We start from the raw sequence: 20,714 nt of genomic DNA, 5'->3' as shown, positions 1-20,714 counted from the left end.
TTATACATATAATTGCCATGCAATAAAATGAATTAATATGGGCTTATGTATTTGTTAAAACTCATTAAGCTATAAAATGCATATTACTGCAACACTTGTAAATATTCTTATTATCCCCACAATGTCTCTAAAGCCCTTTCTTCTCAGTATCCTCATGACCACACAGTGATCATTCTACGTATGTTTTTCACAATAAATTAGTTTTATTTGCTTAGGATTTTGTGATATTCTTTTCCTTTATGACTTTCCCTCTCAATGTATTTATGTAAATTCATTATGCAAATTCGCTCTGTTCATTGACTTTTTAAATGTATAAACTAAATATAAATCTCTGGGTTGTTGTTTCTGATGAAGAATTCTGACACATCGTACATAAATGGTATAACTTTTCATTCTTCTAGTTGTACATGATGTAGTATCACACAGGTTGTGTAGTCATATATGCACATAGGGTATTTTGTTATTGTTGCTCCATTTAGTTTTGTTGTAGTTATTGTTGTTGTTGTTAATATTACACTTAGAAATGTTTCTGTGTATTTGGAGAAAAAAGTTCAATTCCTTAGACATATTTCTTATGTTGGCCTTTATTTCTTTGTTTGGTTCCACCTCTCTCCTATACTAACTGGCTCTTATTTTCCAAGAATATCTTAATTTCCCTCATTCACTCTTGGCACCATTTATTCTTTTCTAATACTTAAATGGACTTTTAAAATTGTGCATTTCAATGAGATTTTAGGTAAATTAGGAAAAAATTAAATTTTTTGTTCTTTTTACTTTTTTAAACCCACAAATTACTTCGCCTTTCAAATACACTCAAAAACAACAAATAAAACATTTGTAAATTTATGTTACTGTTACATGTTAACTTGACTGAATCTTTTTTTAAGAGAGAGAGAGAGAGAGAGAGAGAGAGAGAGAGAGAGAGAGAGAATTTAATATTTATTTTTTAGTTTTTGGCGGTTTGTATGTGGTGCTGAGGATGGAACCCAGGCCGCACGCATGCCAGGGGAGCACACTACCGCTTGAGCCACATCCCCAGCCCTTGACTGAATCTTTTAATACCTATGAGATCAATAAAATACAGTCATATTTGTCTTATTTTGCCTTATATCCACTGAACTTAGTATTCTTTTAGTATCAAAGCTTAATGAAGATTTATGTAATGAATAAAGAAATAATATAAAGCTCTGGGCATGGTGGCACACTCCTATAATCCCCACAGCTGCAGAGGCTGAGGCAGGAAGATCACAAGATCAAAGCCAGTCTCAGAAACATAGAGAGGCTCTAAGCAACTTAGCAAGACCCTGACTCTAAATAAAATAAAATTTTAATAAAAGGACTATGGATGTGGCTCAGTGGCTAAGTGCCCCCTGGGTTCAATCCCCAGTAACAGAAAATAAAAAAGAAGAAATGAAAATCCTGAGCAGGACAATAAAGAGCAAGAAGACTAAATTAGTGATAAAAAGGCTCTTATCAGAGAAAAGCTCAGAACATAAAGGCTTTCTTGTTGAATTTTACCTAAAACTTAAAGAAGAAATAACACAAATTCTTTGCAACTATTCAAAAAATTGAAGAGGAAGGAATTCCAAGCTCAATGTACAAGTTTAGAAAAGGATGCAACAACAACAAAAAATAAAATTGCCAACCAGTATTTCTGATGAACATAGATTTAAAATTTAAAAAAACCTCAACAAAATATTGACAAACTATATTTAACATCATAAAAAAATGATCATTCATGATCAAGTGCAATTCATTCCAGGGATACAAAGAAGTTTAAAATACATAAATCACTAAATGTGACATTTACAGCAATAGAAAGGTCCAAAACTATATGATTATTTCAAATAGTGCAGAAGCAGCATTGCATGACATTTGACATAATTTATGTTGAACACTCTAAACAAAATTTGGCATAGAAGAAAAATATCTCAAGAAAATGAAAGTCATATATGACAAACCCACAGCTAACAATCTTGATGAATCTGGAGAATATTAACTGAAATTTGACAGGCCCATAAAGACCAATAGTGCATGATCTCACTTACATGTGGAAACTAAAAGGGTTGCTTTCATAGAGGTAGAGAGTAGAATGGTGATTACCATAAGTAAGGGTGTTTAGAGAGAAGAGATGCAGAAAGTTTGGTTAAAGGATGTATTTTTTAAACTTCTTCAGAATGTATAAAAATATAAAAAAAGAAATAAATAAGTGAATTCATGGGGCTAAGAGGTGAAGGAGGTAGAAGATAGGAAAAATGAGGAATACTATTAATAGTTTTGGAATTTCTTTTCTTAAATCAATAGTGGTGATGTTTGTACAACTCCTACTAAGAATGATCGAATTATACTCTTTAAATGGCTGAATTGTATAATTAATTTGAGTTATATATCAACAAAGCTGTTTTTTAAAAAATAACAATATACATAAAAATCATTAAAGCATTAACCATATGGATTGCAGTGTAATTACAGCTACTCTAAAGTTTTATTACTTTCATTTTTTTTCCAAGTAGTTCTAATCACCTGTTATCTTATTTACAATTAGAAAAAAAGGAAGAGATTTCATAATGATTAAATGATAACTTAAATGTACAAATATATAATACAAACACTTATGAAAGGAAATGAGGAGAGTAATAGTAATTGTTGGAATAATGGGAACATAGATAATTTTGTTTTACCCTTTATACTTATCAATAATTTGTAAATTTTTAGCAATGTTTTCTAGTTTGACAAAGACATTATTATAAAGTGTCAATAGGTATTTTATCAACATTTATAAATTTTCATCAGAAAACCACCTATTTTCAGAGGTTGAAGCTTTCGGAAAGAATCTGAAATTCAGATGCTAATCTCTTTATAAAAATGTCATCCTAGAGCTTTTAAATTGTTATAGTTTAAAATGTTATACAGGGTACATCCATGATGACCAGGAAAAAAAAAAGCATTGTGTGTCATGCAGAAACAATTCTTGCTAAATAAATAAATCAAAGTTCTATTTATTAAATTCATTTAACACGTATATTTTTCTGAATAGTCTTGATTATTCAATAAAAAAGCAACAAATAATGGGGTATAAACTCAGAGAAAAGCAGGGCAGGAAAGAGCAGATAGCAAAAACATAAAATCAAAAGCAAACAATTGACACAGAGAAAAATGTGTGTATTTGAGTTATAGAAAAATCAGTATAACAATGGTTAGCAGTAAACTTCATAATGCATATTCTCAATAATCAGGTAAAATTGTTTTCTCTTGATGACAATGTAATAATTTAAATTGCTCACTAAAATTTACAGAATATGAAAAGATATCTGTGGTATTTAGATAAATCCTACTCTTGTCTAAGTATATAAAACTCTAAAACTTTTTGACAAGTGATCTTGCTGGCTGTAATTGAACAATTACAAAGATTAGTAAAGTATCTCCCAAAGTAGCTGTTTTCATTTTAATATTGTTCTGTCTTTTCAGAGACTGAAATCGAAATCTTTATTATTCATTGGTCCTTTTCATACTCTCTTTGAAACTTGCTATCATGAATTTCAAGGGGGGTGGATTATATAATATCTCCACCAGTGAAAGAATCTTAAAATTTTTCAACAATATCCATGACTAGAATGATTAATTAGTTTCTTTCATACATACTGTTTTTCAAATATGTGATTCAAGTATTACTTTTGGCCTGTCTTATAAATCTACATAGACTTAACTATATAAGAAATATTATTTAGTCTTCACTTCACAAAATATTCTTTTGCTATAACAGAGAAAACCTACCAAAGATTATCCTGAAATTATATATTTGTTTAATAAAAAATAGGTTACAAAAATGAAGTTAAAATGATGTTTAATTAAAAATAAATATAAACCAATATTTATACAGCACAATTCACAATAGCCAAGTGGTGAGATGAGCCTAGGTGTCCATCAACAGATAAATGGATAATGAAAATGTGTTCTATAATTACAGTGAGGTTTTGCTGAGCCATAAAGAAGAGCAAAATAAATTATTGCATTTAGCTGGTAGATAGATGGATCTGAAGAACATCATGGTAAGTGAAATAAGCCAGATTCAGAGCCAAATGTTATCTCTCCTATGTGGAAGTTAGAAAGAAAAAAAAAGAGTTAAAATAAAGGTGGAGTTTGCACCAAAATAGAAGGGAGATTGATAAAGTAGAAAAAGGAAATCAAAGGGGAGAGAAGTAATGGAAAACAGAATCCATTAAATTATCGTAGGATTATACAAAATGAACCCTGCTTTTACATTATTATAATGCTCTAATTAAAATAAAGAATAATAATAACTGAAGCCAGATAGCTAAATTAAATCAAGCAGATCAGGAGGAGGGAGAAGGGGAGCAGAAGTGAGGGTACTAAGAGATGTGATTGATAAAATTATGTTATGCACATCTATCCATGTGGCACAATAAATTCTACAAGTATTTATAATTTTAATGAACAATGAAAAGAGATTTTTTTAAATTGAGTTTGCTTGATTTTAGCATATTTAGTTGGATGAAGTCCCTGTCATTTAGGTTTCTTTTCTTTTTTATTATTTACTAAAATATTTTTCTGATGTAATATCACTGCTCCATTTTACTTTTATATTCAAAACTTTAAAATTATGTTGTGCAAACAATGAAATCTTGAAATAAACATTAGTAATTTGATCTATGAAGCTAAGATGTTTTAGACAAAAGTTTGGCTCTCTAAATGCAGGTTTTTCCTTATAAACTTCTAGAAATGCCCAAATATAATTTATTTCACACACACACACACACATATGTAAAATAAATATATATTTATATATATGGTATTTTAGTAAGTGGAAAATTTTCCTAAATTAATAATTCCTGAAAAAAAAATACTCTAAGTAAATATAGGCTTTATGTCATACACAATTTCCTTACTGATTTTTTTCCAACAGAGTTCTTTACATAAAATTATAAAATGCAAACCCTTTAAAATCAAAAATATATTTGGTTTTTATAGGGAAATTAATGTATTTCTGACAATAAAAACTCTCACAAGCTGGGAGCAGTGATACAGGTCTATATTCCCAATGTCTCAGGAGGATGAGGCAGGAGGATCCTGAGTTTAGAGCCAGCCCCAGAAACTTAGGAAGGCCCAAAGCAGCTCACTGAGACCCTATATCTAAATAAAATATATAATAAAAAAAGGGCTGGGGTTATGGCTCAGTGGTTAAATGCCGCTGGGTTCAATCCCTGATGTGGGGACAAGTGAGTGGAGTACTGCATATGTGGCATATGTTAAGGGCTTCTGAGTGGCAAACCACTCCTGCCTCATGCTATGCATGTGAGCAGCAAATCGCTTACCCTATAGGCACAGCCCTGGGTGTGAGGCTACCTGTTGCAGTCCCTGAGCTTGTTCCATGGCCTGCTCCTCCCCTCAATTGGTACCTGCAAGGAAGGTAGGCAAGAAATTGTATTGGTAGCTGCCTGTAATCTGCTTAGCTACTGCCTGAGTATATATACATGGTAACTGCATAATAAAATCAGACCTGCTTCCTGCTTGGTCTCCGCAGCCACACTCTCCTCTACCTTGTTCCGTGGACAAGAGAGAGCCCACGAATCCTGGTACCAAAAATCAAAACAAACAAAAATAAATACTCTCAGGAGAGGTAAAATATATTCTACTCTAATTATCAAGTATGAAAGATACTTAAGGACTACAGCATATTCTTATTGTACACATCAAAATGAAGTATTACATTCTAGCTGGATACCATACTGCACTCCAGTAATCTCAGTGGCTCTAGAGCCTGAGGCAGGAGGATTGTGAGTTCAAAGCCAGCCTCAGAAATTTAGGAAGGCCCTGTCTCAAAATAAAGGGATGTAAATGGGTCTCAGTGGTAAAGTGCCCCTGAATTCAATCCTTGTTCAAAAAAAAAAAAAAAGAAAGAAAGAAAGAAAAAATGAGAATAAGTCATATTCTAAAAAATGTGTATTCAAGTCTTCAAATCTGATTAAATAAATTAGTATATAAAGGCAAAAACATGATATGTTAACAAATATTATTTAAACTTCTGTCTAATTATGGCCAGATATCATTTCTTTGTTTTGCTCTCTTTTGTTGTATTTTAGATCATACCAATTTGTAAAATAAATAGAAATATTTGAACTAAGAATTTAATACAGTTAAACATTAAGGTTTTATATTTATTTTCCACTTTCAATATAATCAGTCACACTTCTTGTTTTCTATCTCTAGTACAGGGACAAATCAATAGACCATAGTACTAATCAAAATATGTAAATTGGACAGTAAAATTATTTCATGAATATTTGTAATACACAATGCATATTCATTTTTCTGTATATTTCTTTTAAATTTTTGACCTTATATTGATTCAAGTAATTTTTTGAATCAATAAAATGTTAGCATGATTTATTTATGATTTGTTCTTTTCCTTACAAACAACTTTTAAGGTTAAGATGTATCTCCAGTAAACGGCATGTGCTCAGTCTTCTTTTTATTTTTTCTTTAGTTTGATAGTATCTGCCTATTTAGTCATTTTGAATTTGATTCTATTACTGAGATGGGATTTATATCCACAATCTTGCTATTTATTTGTCCATCTGTTCTTTGCTTCTTTGTTTCTCTCTCTCTCTCTCTCTCTCTTTTGTTGTATTTTAGATTGATTATAAAAATTCTTTTTGTTTCCCATCCCACACCTTTGCCAACATTTGGTTGCGCCAAGATTTTTTAATTGTTTGCTTTGTTTTGTTAATTCTGATCATTGAAATAGATGTGTGTTGGTAATCCTATGCAGTTTTAATTTCCATTTCCCTGATCAGGGATGTTGAACAGATTTTTTTTTCTGATTATTGGCAATTCATAAAGTTTGTCTTGTAACTTGCATGTTCAACTTTTGTATGCATTTTCTATTGGTTTGTTTGTCTTTTTGCTAGTTAGTAGTGGTAGTACATTTTATGTTCTCAATATGTACGGTTGTTAGTCACAGACATTGAGAATATTTCCCATATGAATGTGTTCTCCTTTTCCTTTTTTAATGTTGATTTTGATGGAGAATTTTAATTTTTTAAAGATATACTTTATCATTTTATGGCTGCTTTTTGTCTACAGATACTGTTGGGAAGACAGTCTCTGCTTCTATAAGATTTTTATTTTTATCTATTGTGTTATGATCTGTGATATCCAAAAATATTTTTTCTAGTATGTAAGGTGGGGTTGATATTCATTTACTTAAATATGGCTATCTAATTCTACAACCACTGTTAAATATGTTTTCCTTTTCCTATTGACTTGTTTTGTTGCTTATGGGAGAAGAAAAATCAATCATAAAATGTGAGTCTAATTCTGTATATTCTAGTTGTTTCATTGCATGGAAATATTTTATATTAATGTCATACTGTTTTTATAAACATAACTTCATATTAAGTTTTGATATCAAGTAGTACAAATATTCAAAGTTACTTTTTTATCATAGAATTATATATGATTTTTTTTCCATATAAATTTTAGAAATTAAACATTTCCATTAAAACCGTCCGCAGACATTTAATTTAATTTCATTAAATTAAAGATAGATTTTTGATGAAATTAAATCAATAGTATTTCATTTGCTAATCAATGAATATTTTTTACTTATTACACTCATACGGTTTGGATATAAACTTGATATTTTATGTGTGTGTATGTGTTAGAAGTTACAAGTAAAACTATCCAATCCCAGAGGTTTCCTTGAGAGGCTTTCTTTATTTATTCATAAGTTGTTATTCAATATCTGTTTCAAAGTTGTTTTAAGTTATGTAATTACTGACAATGAATTTATTATTTGAGTACTTCACCAAGGGAATGATGACACTAATCCATTGATGATAACAAAAATACCATGACCTACACTACTCCCTCCTCAACACTGGCAGTCCACACAGTTTGAGCTAGAGCAGACAAGTGGAGCCAGATTTTAGTTCCTCATTCTGATTAATATGGATCTTTCTCTTAGTTCTCATATTTGTTTCCTTCTAGATCCATTTTTTTTCTAAAATTACTAATAACTTTTTCATTTTTCTTTTTTTTTATATCTATCACACTCCAGGGTTAGTCCTTAAAGTATAAGTGTTCTGTTTCATTTATGGTATGCTTTTATTGTCATATTTCAAATGTGATATCTATTTCAGTTTTTCCATTTTGAAACTAAGGTATTTTACAAATCTATGGAAGAACATTTTGAAGGGATTTATTTCAAATTTAATAAGCAACTATTGATCTACTCTTTTGGAGGGCAGTCTTTTGCATATTTTATTTTATTTGGTCTTTATGACACTTTAAGAAAAAGGGATAGATAGTTCCATTTTTTAGTAAATGTTACCCTATTGCCCCCAAATTTGACTTCCTTTCCAGTACTGGCAATATGTCAGTACTTGGTAGTGTGCTATTGTTTGTTTATGTGGCTTTTTGATTGATAAGGGTATTTCCTAAACTAAGTGCTGAAAGAAAATAGCTTCTCCATTATTAGAATTTTCATTCTAGATGTTAAATATATCTTGTGACAAATTGTCCTGTTGAGAATTAATTGTTTATCTAAAGCTTTTCAAATTCTTATTAGTAACACTGTACTGATATGCAAAGTATTATGAGTTCCTAGTGTCTTCCTCTGTAATTGTATTAGTAAATTTACCTTTAATTATGATGTGTCTTCCAAATGTGGTTTCCTCTTGTATGTATGGGCAGACATACACAAACATGGTAGAAGATGCTTATAAGCACACATGCACACACACGCACAGTCACACACACACAAATTTGACCTTTTATCAGAACATTTGTAAATAATTAAATGGATTAGGAAAAATACTGACTTCATTATGTAAAATCTGACAGGTACTAGAAAATAACACATAATTAAAATTGCTTTTGGTTTAAAAAACTAAACTGCAAGGCAGACAGGTTGATAATACAACAACAAAATTTAAGTCAAGACTTCGTTTAGAATGGAACATACTCCCAATAGTTGGAGATAATAACACAGAGTCATAATAAACCATATTGCAGATTTTTGGAAAACTGAGTTTCACTGACATCTTGTAGGAGAGAAAAAAGGAGTGAACAATATCCACATATTTTACTGACTACCAACCCGAGAAAACAACATCATTTATTAAAATGCTGGGAGGATCATAATGATGATGATGATAAAGAAAATAGATAATAGTGTCTGGGATTTTGGAAGTCTTCCACTTACACTTTCTGCATGTGTAAAGAGAAGAGCAAGCATCTGGCATACCAGATGGTTTTTATTTGTGATGCCCAAGGGTAAAAAAAGAGTAAAAAAGACAGAAAGACATACTCCTACTGATACTAACAGTTTAGTGTTCAAATTATGCCACAAGCATTTTTTCTCTATAGGACATTAATGTTACTACGCATCAAAAAGAAATTTAAAAAATGAACTCTTAAGGAAAGAAGCAGACTGAATTTAAATGTATTTTTCCTAGTAGAAAATTCAATCCTCTAATCATCTGAGGAGTTTTATTATTTGTTACACATGACTATTTTTCTCAGCTTCTGGCCAGCCATGGTTCTGAAGACTTCTTCCTATATACTTGATAGGTATTTCTTTCTGATTAAAGCATGAGGTCAGGATGACTAAATTTAAAGTCTGTCTAAAGAAGAACTGCACTCATAAAACATCAAACACTACTTTCTTTTAGCATGTAACCAGCTCAGAGACTTTCTTAATGTATATCCCATTTTTATATTCATTTTCCTGGATTAAAATTGGCAAGGATCTTGAAGATGGGTGTGATGAAGAAGAAAATGTCACTTTCAATTCATCTGCTTCCAGATTTCACAACTCTTTTACTTAAGAAATTAAGATTCTATTGTAATGTATATGGATTGCCAAAGAGCAAGAAAAAATTCTACTCATTACTTTGTTAATTATTTGATAAGCCATTAACAATTACTGGAAAAATTTTTCTTTTAGATATGGGGATAATTTGTAAAAACTGGTCATGTAGGGCTGTAGTTATAGCTCAGTGGTGGAGCATTTGCTTAGCACATGTAAGGCAGTGGGTTCAATCCTCAGCACCACATATAAATAAATAAATTAAGTACTGTGCCCATCTACAACTAAAAAAATAAATAATTGATCATGCATTATAATCTGATAGCATGTATTTCTAACTCTGACAACACAGGCAGTTAAGTAAGCAACAGTTGTAAAAAGCTAGCTATTCTAATCTAAGGTAAATATAGCCCAGATATATGTCACACATTTAATTAAACAGTTCTAGTGGGTTCTTTGCCTAACACAAACCTAACTTTATTCATTTTAATAAAGTGTACTGCTTAAAAATTTTAAATAGCAATTTTCAAAAAGGTGTCAAATGTTCTAAATATAATAGTTGAATATAAGCCACAAAAACAGGAGAAATGAATATGAGTAATGGAAATAAAGTAAAAACAATCCATATACTTATATGGTTATGTTTACTTAGAGTAGTTAGTATTCAATTCACAACAGTTTTTATTTTGTTGCACAAATGTAAAGTTGTTTTTAATGAAGTGAAGAGTTTCTAAAGTAATAGATTTATTTACTTATTTATTATTAGTGCCCCCAAAGCTTTTAAAATTCATATAATTTTTTACAAGAACAAATTCACTATTTAACTGTGGAAAGGAAGCAGATGATATTTACCAGAGTTAAGTGGCTAACATGAATCACATTAAAGTCACATATATTATAAATTGTTATTCTTGACTTGGTAATTATTAACTTTATATTGTGAAAAATGTATTGAAAAATATATTATAGAGCAATATAAAATTATAGTGAGCATTGAAAGACCTGTAAGAAATTTTTAATTATCTGAAAGTATGAACTTATTGTTTTAATTAGGTTTACAGATATTAATAGAGTTAAGATCATAAAATAAGTATTAAATAGTTCAAAAATGCAATGTTTCACCATCCAACATGAACCCTAACTGATATTTTTGAGAGATATATGTAATAAGCTTCAGAACAAATGGGTCAAATGTACTAAGGGTATAAGTACTGTAAATAGAAATATTGTGACATATTATAGGTAGTCTGTTGGTTATTCATTTCTTATGCTTTATCTTGATTTCAGATTAGATTACATTTTTGTGAGCGTAACTCTTGTAACCCTAAAAGATATTCTCATGCAAATCCACAGAATTGGGCTGGGGATGTGGCTCAAGTGGTAGCGCGCTCGCCTGGCATGATTGCGGCCCAGGTTCGATCATCAGCACCACATACAAAACAAAGATGTTGTGTCCACCAAAAAATAAAAAATAAAATATTAAAAATTCTCTATCTCTCTCTCTCTCTCACTCTAAAAAAAAATCCACAGAATTGTGCAAAGCACTTTACATGAATGATTAAGATATTGAGATAGAGCTATTCTAGATGGACTCTCAATGTAATCACAAATTTCTTAAAAGGAGGCATAGGGGTATTTTAAATACAGTAGAGAAGGTTACAGAACTGAAGCAGTAGGACACAGAGTCAGAAAGAGATGATGGTATTGACTCTGAAGATAGATAGAGGAATGAAATAGGAGACAAGCAATACTAGTGAACAGTAGAAACTGAAGAAGGCAAGGAAATAGATTCTTCCCTAGAGACTCCAAACTGTGTATCCCCTGACAAAACTGATTTTGGCTAATTTTTAGATTCTTACCACTAGAATTACAAAAGGACAAATTTTGTTGTTAAACTCACCAAATTTGTAATAGTTTCTTATGGCAGGTACAGAAAACTAAAACAGTACACCAACATCAGTTGTTAGAAACTTATAGGAAGTACTAAACTATGTTAATTTCCTAAATAATATGTACTACTGTGTCTTAGTCATCTCAGGCTGCCCTTCCAAAATACCAGAAGAAGCGTCTCTAACAACAGAAATAAATTTTTTCACAGTTTTAGAGACTAGAAAGTCCAACATCAAATGTCTAGCAAGGTGTGTTTTCTGGTAAGCTCTCAGCTTAGCTTAGTCTGTCTTCTTGCAGTATCCTGACATGAAAGAGAAATAAAGCTAATTCTGATCTCTTCCTCTTACAAGGGAAAAAGCCCATCCTTGATGATTTTATTTAACCTCAATGACTTCTTTATAGGCCAACTGTCTGAATATAGGGAGTTAGGTCTTAAACACCTGATGTTAGGGGCACATAGTTTACATTTTACATTAAGATACATATCATAGATATGAGAAGAAGCCAAACAAGAGGATCCATCACATTGGTACACCTATAAACAGTTTAGAATTATTTTTCAGTGAGTTTCAAGTGTAGCTGTAGGCTAAATTTTTGAAGAAATCTCAAAGTTAGTAGTTATAATGTGATAAAAGTACTATTAGTATATAAACAGACTTATATAGGGATTCTGACCATGGGAATGTACAGGGTAGCATTCCCCTGGTGAGCAAACTTTGGAAACAGGCACCCTGTTTCCCACCCTTAGAATACCCTGCAATCTCTCTTAGGATCTAGTAGTATAGCTAATACATATGCACTGTCAAAATGGTATGGCAATGCCTTGAGAGGCCTCTGTATTAGAGCCTCATCAAGCCTCCACCTTGATTGCAGGCACATAGCTCTTAGGAATAAAGAATCTTTCTTGTTGATAACTACAATGTTTCACAAGCTCTGGTGCTACTGGATCTGCCTGCCTGACAGTAACTTCAGACAATGGACTTTCTTGAGAACTGTACAAAGCTCCTAACATTGCATATTGTAACTGTGAACTGTAACTACATAATAAGCAACCTTACTGATACTCTAAACAATAATGTAGTTATGGTACTAATGACCTAATGAAACTTATCGGTATAAAAAAATATGGCCACTTGGACAAAGCCACTCTGCCACCTTCCCTGCCTCTGCACCTTATCTCTGTCTCCTCTTTATTATTATTTCTTCACAGACTTACATAATAAAGATTGCAAGATAGATTTAAGAAATGAAACTTTCTGAATTTTTATTATTACATTTTAAAGAAAACCACCTTAACTAAAACATAAAATTATGATCTTGAGATCATTCTATTTATTACAGGTAAATAGTTATTTCATTAATTCAGAATTTCCAGAGATATATTATTGGAAAATCAAACAACTTCTGCCTTATATCAGATTTTACATGAATCTTACATACTAATACTTGCTTTTAAATACCCTCACCTTCCAAATTTTATATTTTATATTTTGCTTCCCTAACTTCTATTTACTAATTCATTCCAATAACAAAGTTAATAGGGATTACATGGAAAAGTAAGAACAGGGGAATCTATGAGTGACTACCATGTGACACATGTGATAAAAAAGTATGGAAATTCATAATGAAATTCCTTTAATTATTCAAGGAAGACATTAATGAGTCAAGAAGCTTGATTAACTCTTGGTGACCTATGGTTTAATAGGCAAAAGAGTGTCTATACATTGTCATTATGATTTAAAAGGAAAGACATTATTTGGGGGTCAGGTAGCATTATTTGAGGGCCTCATAACATTCTAAAGAATGGGTTAAAAGGTACAGTAAAAGGAATCAAAAGTAAAACAAGAGATAATGTCAGTATTTCTGAAGAACATACTACCAATGCTACCACCAGTGACATCTTTCTAGCCTTAATGTTTTTCTTGACCTAATTTATAAGTTTGATTCAATTTGGCTGGTTCTATACATGAATCCTAGATCTTCTAGATTGCTTGTTCTTTGGTATTAACAATTAGATTGAGCCATCCTGTACCAGCGAAAACCATAGTAATAAAGGAAGACATAGAAGTCAATTTATTGTGAAGGAATGTGATAAGCCTGAGAAAGGCTACTGAGAGTCAAGAACTTAGGAAAATCCCTACTCAAGTATAAATTCCAAGGGAATTTTATTTAAATGAGACATGAAAGTAGGAAATAGGCTCTGAAATACATATATGTGATGGATGGGAATTAAGACAGAATCTAGCAAATTTAGGAAGTTTGCCCCGCTTCATCCAGACATATGATATAGTTGGTGCTATAGAGGAAAGGGCAAGAAGCAGGCAGGCAGGAATATTATACCAGACCTGGGGTGCCGCAGTCCAGCTGCAGCAAAATAACTGGGGGGTGACGAACAACTTGTGTACATTGATGCAGCAGGAGTGGGAGCCGTTTATTGTAGGACAACAGAGGTATTTATACATTCCACATAGCTTATCTAATTAACATAAACTCAATACAGCAGTCAACCAATAAGAAATCTCCACACTTAATGGCTCACTGGCGTTACTTCACAAATCACTCCCTCTGGCAAAATGCCAGGTGACATCCTGACTTGTTTACAGACCCTAACATTTGCCAGGCACCATCCTGACTTGTTTACAGACTCTAACACTGGGGGCCTTTGGACCACTGAAAAAGTGAAAGACCTGATCTCCCCTCCTGCAAGGCTCTGAGATAAGCCAATGTTGCATCATTTGCCAAATCATCCATCACTGGTGAAGAGATGTTGGAATTTTACCAGAATGAAAGGTTCAGGACAGGACAGTGCCAGTTCCAGGATTTGATAAAATACTTGATTTTTGTTTTATACACTCAGAATATTTTTTTCTTGATATTCTAAAGATTAGTTTAAATATAACTCTGTCTTTCACAGCCTATTTTATGGGATATTTAATAGAAAAATTATGACAATATTTAGACTCAGTGTAAAACAACTGGATATTAAAGAATATTTTTAGATAGATAATGCTAGAAATTATAAAATATTAGAGGTATCTATATCACAGCACACATAGAAACAAATTCCAGATGAACATGAAAGTTCATAAATATATAACAAGAAAATATAAAACAACCTCTTCTGGACCTCATGGAGAAAAAAAGAATCCTAAAAGGATCATAAATACAAGCCTCAAAAGAACATAAGTAAAAATATAGTATGCAAATATAGAAATATTTTATATATATGTATCTAATACATATTTAATAGAAAATATATATTCATAATATGTAACTGTATAAAAATCATTAGTAACAATTGTTTCTCTAAGTCATTGATTAGCACATATTTGAATTTATGATAAAATACTAGTCACTATAATATGATTTTTAAAATTCATAAAATGAGTAAAAAACAAACAAACAAACATAAAGACCAGGCAACAAAATACTATATTAGATGAAAATAAATATGCCAGTCTGGTTTCCCCTGGAAACAAACTGTCTATTTGGGAGGTAATCCTAGGCTAGAGGAGGAAGGGACAAGGGAGGGTATAACCAGGACAGAAAGCCAATATAAAGTTGTTATGCAGGTTGATGTTATAGACAAGGGTTCAATACTGCTGGGACCTCTGAGCAGCATAAAACCTACCATTTTTTTTATTTGAAAAAGACAGTAGGATTCTGTTCCCTGGGCTGATTCCTAAACTCCAATGTATGAAGATTGACCCCAGGGTTAGCTAGCACATCAGGGCATTGCTTGAGAAGTGGCTGAGCAAGCTCTCCTGGCCTTCCACAAGGCCCTGAGGTAGAATGCAAGCCTGAGGCTGGCTGCTGGTTCTGTGAGCTCACAGGGAATTGCTCTTTAACTTGCCTTCTGTGAAATCCGAGACAAGCCAGTGGTTATAACCAACAACAAAGGCATTTTATGTGGATACAAATGAGCAATTTTCAGAAATACAATTCCAAATAAGTAATAAGTATATTATAATAATACTTAACCTTTCTGTAATTAAGAAATGAAAATATAAATCTATAAAGATACCATTTTATTCTTTTCAATATTAGATAAAAATAACCTCTGAAACTATCAGTTGATGGAAAATTGAGAAGAAATAGTAACTTTGATGCACAGATGGTGGAAATGTAAATTAGTATAAGTACTACTATAAGGAATTGAAATGAGAAACTAGAAAATTAGCATATCTCTGATCAAGCAATTATCCTTTATGTATACCTGAAAAATAACACAAACAACTATTGCCAGAAAAATGTTGTATATTCATGTGATAGGAAAAGAAACTAATGGCTTAAATGCAATAACCTTATTTATCCTTAAGATCATGGGAAGATTCAAAATCATAGTATACATAAAAGCAAGGTGAATAGCACATAATATAACAATTATATAGATTAAAACACATGAAAACAATAGGGAGTGTGTGTTGTTTGAGTTTGTGTGTGTATGTATGTCTACATAATAACATTATTGATATATAGCATGGAAGTACCACATGATAGGAGAAAGAGGATTAAAATTAGTTAAAATCAATATGAAAATTATACATAAGTATTATAACTTTCATAAAATAAAAACTGAATTTTAAAATGAAGCAATTGTATCTTGTGGTAAATTTTGGAGGACAGTATGCAAATAATATAATTCAAGTTTTAAAATTACAAATGACAAAATTCAGTCTAGCTAATGATTGAAGGTGTTTAACCTGATATAAAATTATACAGTATATATATATATATATTATATATATGCATTTAAATATTATATGGTACACCACTAATATGTACAATTTTTTTATGTTTTTATGCATCAGTTAAAGAATTAAGAACAACACATTTACATTGAACAATGTAAGTGAATCACAATATCTTCAATGGCAGGGTCAGAGAACCAGCTTGTAAACTGCTCAGCCAGGGATGAGACCCAAAATACTCTGCCAAGCAACTTCACTAGCTAATCTGTTTCTGGCATTCCAAACACCAGCACAAAAACATACTGTAGTAGCTTGGATTCTGTCTTTCAGTACTGCATGAAATTCCACAACCTTTATCAGAACAGAATTCAAGTAGCTTCTATTCATAGTACTTTCTGTTTAATGAAATTCACCAAAAGGTTTTTTACTTGACAGAGTTGGTGTTACTATCCTATGTGACAATATGGAAGCAGGACTATGAAGAAGTTATTTAAAATTTTACCTAAGGTTAAGTAAATCCCTCAGTTATATTATGCTAAGGGTCACAGAGTCTGAAAATGGTCAATCACAAGTGATGCTACACTATTTTTATATTATTTCTGTATTTTTTTTTATTTTACAAAACACAAACAAGATCATTGCTTTTTATTTACTCTGAAAGAACTGATATTTTACTTAAGAAGTACTGTGATATTATTTCTCAATTTATTTATTAGATTCAAGAATGAGGGCTTGGGATGTGGCTCAAGTGATAGCGCTCTCCCCTGGCATGCGTGTGGCCTGGGTTCGATCCTCAGCACCACATACAAAAAACAAAGATGTTGTGTCTGCCAAAAACTAAAAATAAATAATAAAAAAAATTATCTCTCTCTCTCTCACTCTCACTCTCACTCTCTCTCTTAAAAAAACAGAATGTTACACCTAGAAATTAATAAAAATAAATGCTCTGAAGTGCAACACTGTATTTTTCAGTGTGATGTGTGTCACATTTCCTGGGGTATGATCACATATACTACCCTGTCTATAATTGTCTTTGACTACAACCACTAGTTCTGGCTGGACCATTCAAATTTATTAGATGAATGCTAAACAAAAGTAAAATAGTAATGTTTGTTTTTATAGAAAGTATTTTAAACATAGAGACAGATTCAGAATCTCTAGCAGAGCCAAAAAGACAGGCTAGGATGCCATACAGCAAAATCAAATGGTGACATGCAATAACCCTGTAAGGACCAACTCTTTGGCCCTCAGTGGGTCACTCTGTTTGTGCTGGACACCCAATGCTGCAAATGTATATTCTGTTAGTTCTGAAATCCGGATGTCTTTGCCAAGATGCTTGGGCCAAAAGTTGTTTCTACAATACACTGCTTTTCTCCATTTGTGTAGCATGGGTGTATCAGTCTAGCAATGCCTGGTTCACATGACTGTGCCCTAACTATGAGGGAGAGGGAGAAGAAAAGAACAAATATGTGGCAATTCCCTTGGTGATTCAACCTATTCATTTGATTCAACCTATTCACTTAATTCAACCTATTCACTTGATTCAACCTATTCACTTAACCACATCAAAATTTCCCAACATAATTTCACTATTCCAGAAATCTTCAACTGACCTTTGTCCTGCTGATCCAAGTGACTGACCATCTGGTACCCCTTTGCCGCTTGGCTTAAGTTTGGTTTGGACAAATAGAGAGGTCTGGCAGGAAATTAAAGGAAAGGAGCAGAGAGAACTACGAGATTTTTTTTTTTTTTCCTGGCTCTCTCCTTTTGGCATTGCCTCGGACTGGCTGCATTTTTTCAATAGAAAAGTCTTTACATTTGAAAGTATAATTGAAATCTAATTGTTACTTTCAGGATTCCCATAGATGCTGCCTCCTCTGATTCTTTCTTGGGCCTAATGTTGTATTAGCCAGAGGCAGTTACTGTATTGCCTCTCAATGGCCTCCTTACATTTTGTCACTTCTTTGTCAATATCCCCCTTTTCCCACATTCCTGAAAGAATGTCTATGCTGTTTCCCCACAATCTGGTGATACAATAAGTACCCCTTATTCCAAAAAAGAGTGTTCATTCTGACAAAAGGAAAATATCCCAAAGTCTAATGTGTTATTACATCAAGCTCTAATATAGGATTTCTGTTTTGGCATTCTTCCTGTTGTATTAAAACTATATGTTGCTATAATTTATCAAATTAAATGTAAATCTATCAATACCTTTAAAGTCTCTAAAACTAAATGAAGTTAGGAAAGAGAAAAATCCAGAAGAAAACTCTTTAGAATATATAAATAAATAGTGTGACATACCAAAACAGGTACATATCATAGTCCTAGTTTAAATCATTCACTAGTGAGAGAGAAGTCTGCATCTTCTACTCAATCTATTGTGCCTAGGTTCTCAGCCACCATTGTCACTTGAAGTCTTTCAGCTGCTGAATTCACTGCACCCTCTCTGTACCCTCTGTCTGAGATATCTGATATCACTCTAGTTTTTTTTACCCCTGTAAGAGAGTTTTTTAATGTTTGTCTGCTTGATAAAATATCTTAGGATGACTTCTCCTCAATTTAAAGAATAGATCCTGGTTTGGGGAGAACCAGTAAGAGTGTAATAGGGGTGTCAATTTAAATATTATGATAATAACCGTGAAAAAAAAAAGAAAGGGATATTTAGAGTGGATAATAGTATTGATATTAGAAAATATTTTGGAAGAAAGACAAAAGAGAAATTGTCAATGAATTGGTTGTGAAAAGAAGACAAAGAAAGAATGAAAACAACGCATAGGAATTTTTGAATGTGTTTTTGTGAGAATGTTAATGTCATTTAATAAGACAAGGGAAAATAATGAAAAATATTTGACTAATACTATCAAGAATTCACCATGGTATATACTAAGTTTGTGATGAATATTAGGAATGCCATAAGGTTCACAGTTTTATTATTCTAGAGAAATGTTCAAGACTAGAGATGAAATTTCAGGAGTTTCAATCACATATATTTCATTTATAGTCATTTGAATGGTCCAGATAACTGAGGGATAAAATATACAAGAAGGAAAGATGGCACTGGATAACCTTCTTAGAATTCTGTACTGAGGGTTTAGGTAGAAAAGAAATCATCAAATAATCTACAAAGACTAGTCTCTGAGGTAGAAAAATAATGACCTTGAAAGTATGAATCCACCAAAGTCAAGACAGTATTTAAATCAGAGAAGTAGTGGATCATATTGAAAGACTCTGTGAGTGAAGCAGGGGCCCAAAATATCACCAAACATTTTGGTAAATTTCAAATGCTGTTGAGCTTGCAGAAAAGACTCCAGTTCAGTGGGTTGATGCAGAGAGAGACGGCTATGGATTATGACAGGAATCTGGATGAGGAAGTGATGACAGCTGAAGGCAGATTTATTGAGAAGTTAATGAGGCTTAAATGTTAGGGCTCCTCGCATGGTTGGCCCCTGCCTCTACTAGCTATTTTAAAGCCCCTCCAAAACAGAAAAAAAAAAGATCATTTATTTTGTCTTTTGTATAACTTGAAAGACTAATTAAATCACCAACATTACAGCAACAGGTAAACTACTGAAAGTTTTGCTTTCTTCATTAATATTTTTCCCAGTAAAGCTTTGAATATAAGGTTTTACGGAGACTGACATTTGTTTAAATACATCTGCTCAAGTAACATAGCATTACTCTCACTTTAAACGCTGAGAGTTGCTCTACCACTGTGTATTTTATGGCTTTTTTTTCTTCCGGTGATAATAACAGTTGGCCCTGTAAGCCTGCTTAATGACCTGTAACTCCTTCAGAGAAAAATTGCAAATGTTGAACTCAACACTGTTAAGCTGTTTTTCAAATCACACTTGACATTTTAAAATGCTATTGTATTTTATGAATAAATCTATTTAAACAAATTACCTCCAAATACTGGGTACAAATGCATCAAACATGCACAATATATTCAATTATAGTGCAGAAAACAAATTTAACACAAGTCTTTTGGCATATACATCTTATGTGTAACAGTGACATGCTGGAAGGTGCCATACCTGCACAGAAAAACCACAAATTCTACTAGTTGTGTCAGCAATGGCTCTAAGTACTCTAAAACTAGGGGTATGATGTATTATACTTTGTTGTTACATACAAAACTTCAAATGAATTGAGGTTTTGTACAAACTTGAGTTCTTGAAGAAATGAATATATACAAAATAATATGAAAAAGGAAGGGAGACAGGTGTGACGATCCTTGATTTAATCAATGTGATCCAATCATTGTTTAATCTATAGGATTGGATGCATGGTGTATTGAGGTG

This window comes from Urocitellus parryii, chromosome 8, assembly GCF_045843805.1.
Source record: "Urocitellus parryii isolate mUroPar1 chromosome 8, mUroPar1.hap1, whole genome shotgun sequence".
In the NCBI taxonomy this organism is placed as follows: domain Eukaryota; kingdom Metazoa; phylum Chordata; class Mammalia; order Rodentia; family Sciuridae; genus Urocitellus; species Urocitellus parryii.
The sequence above is the reverse complement of the archived record's forward strand: the minus strand, read 5'-3'. Positions refer to the sequence as shown.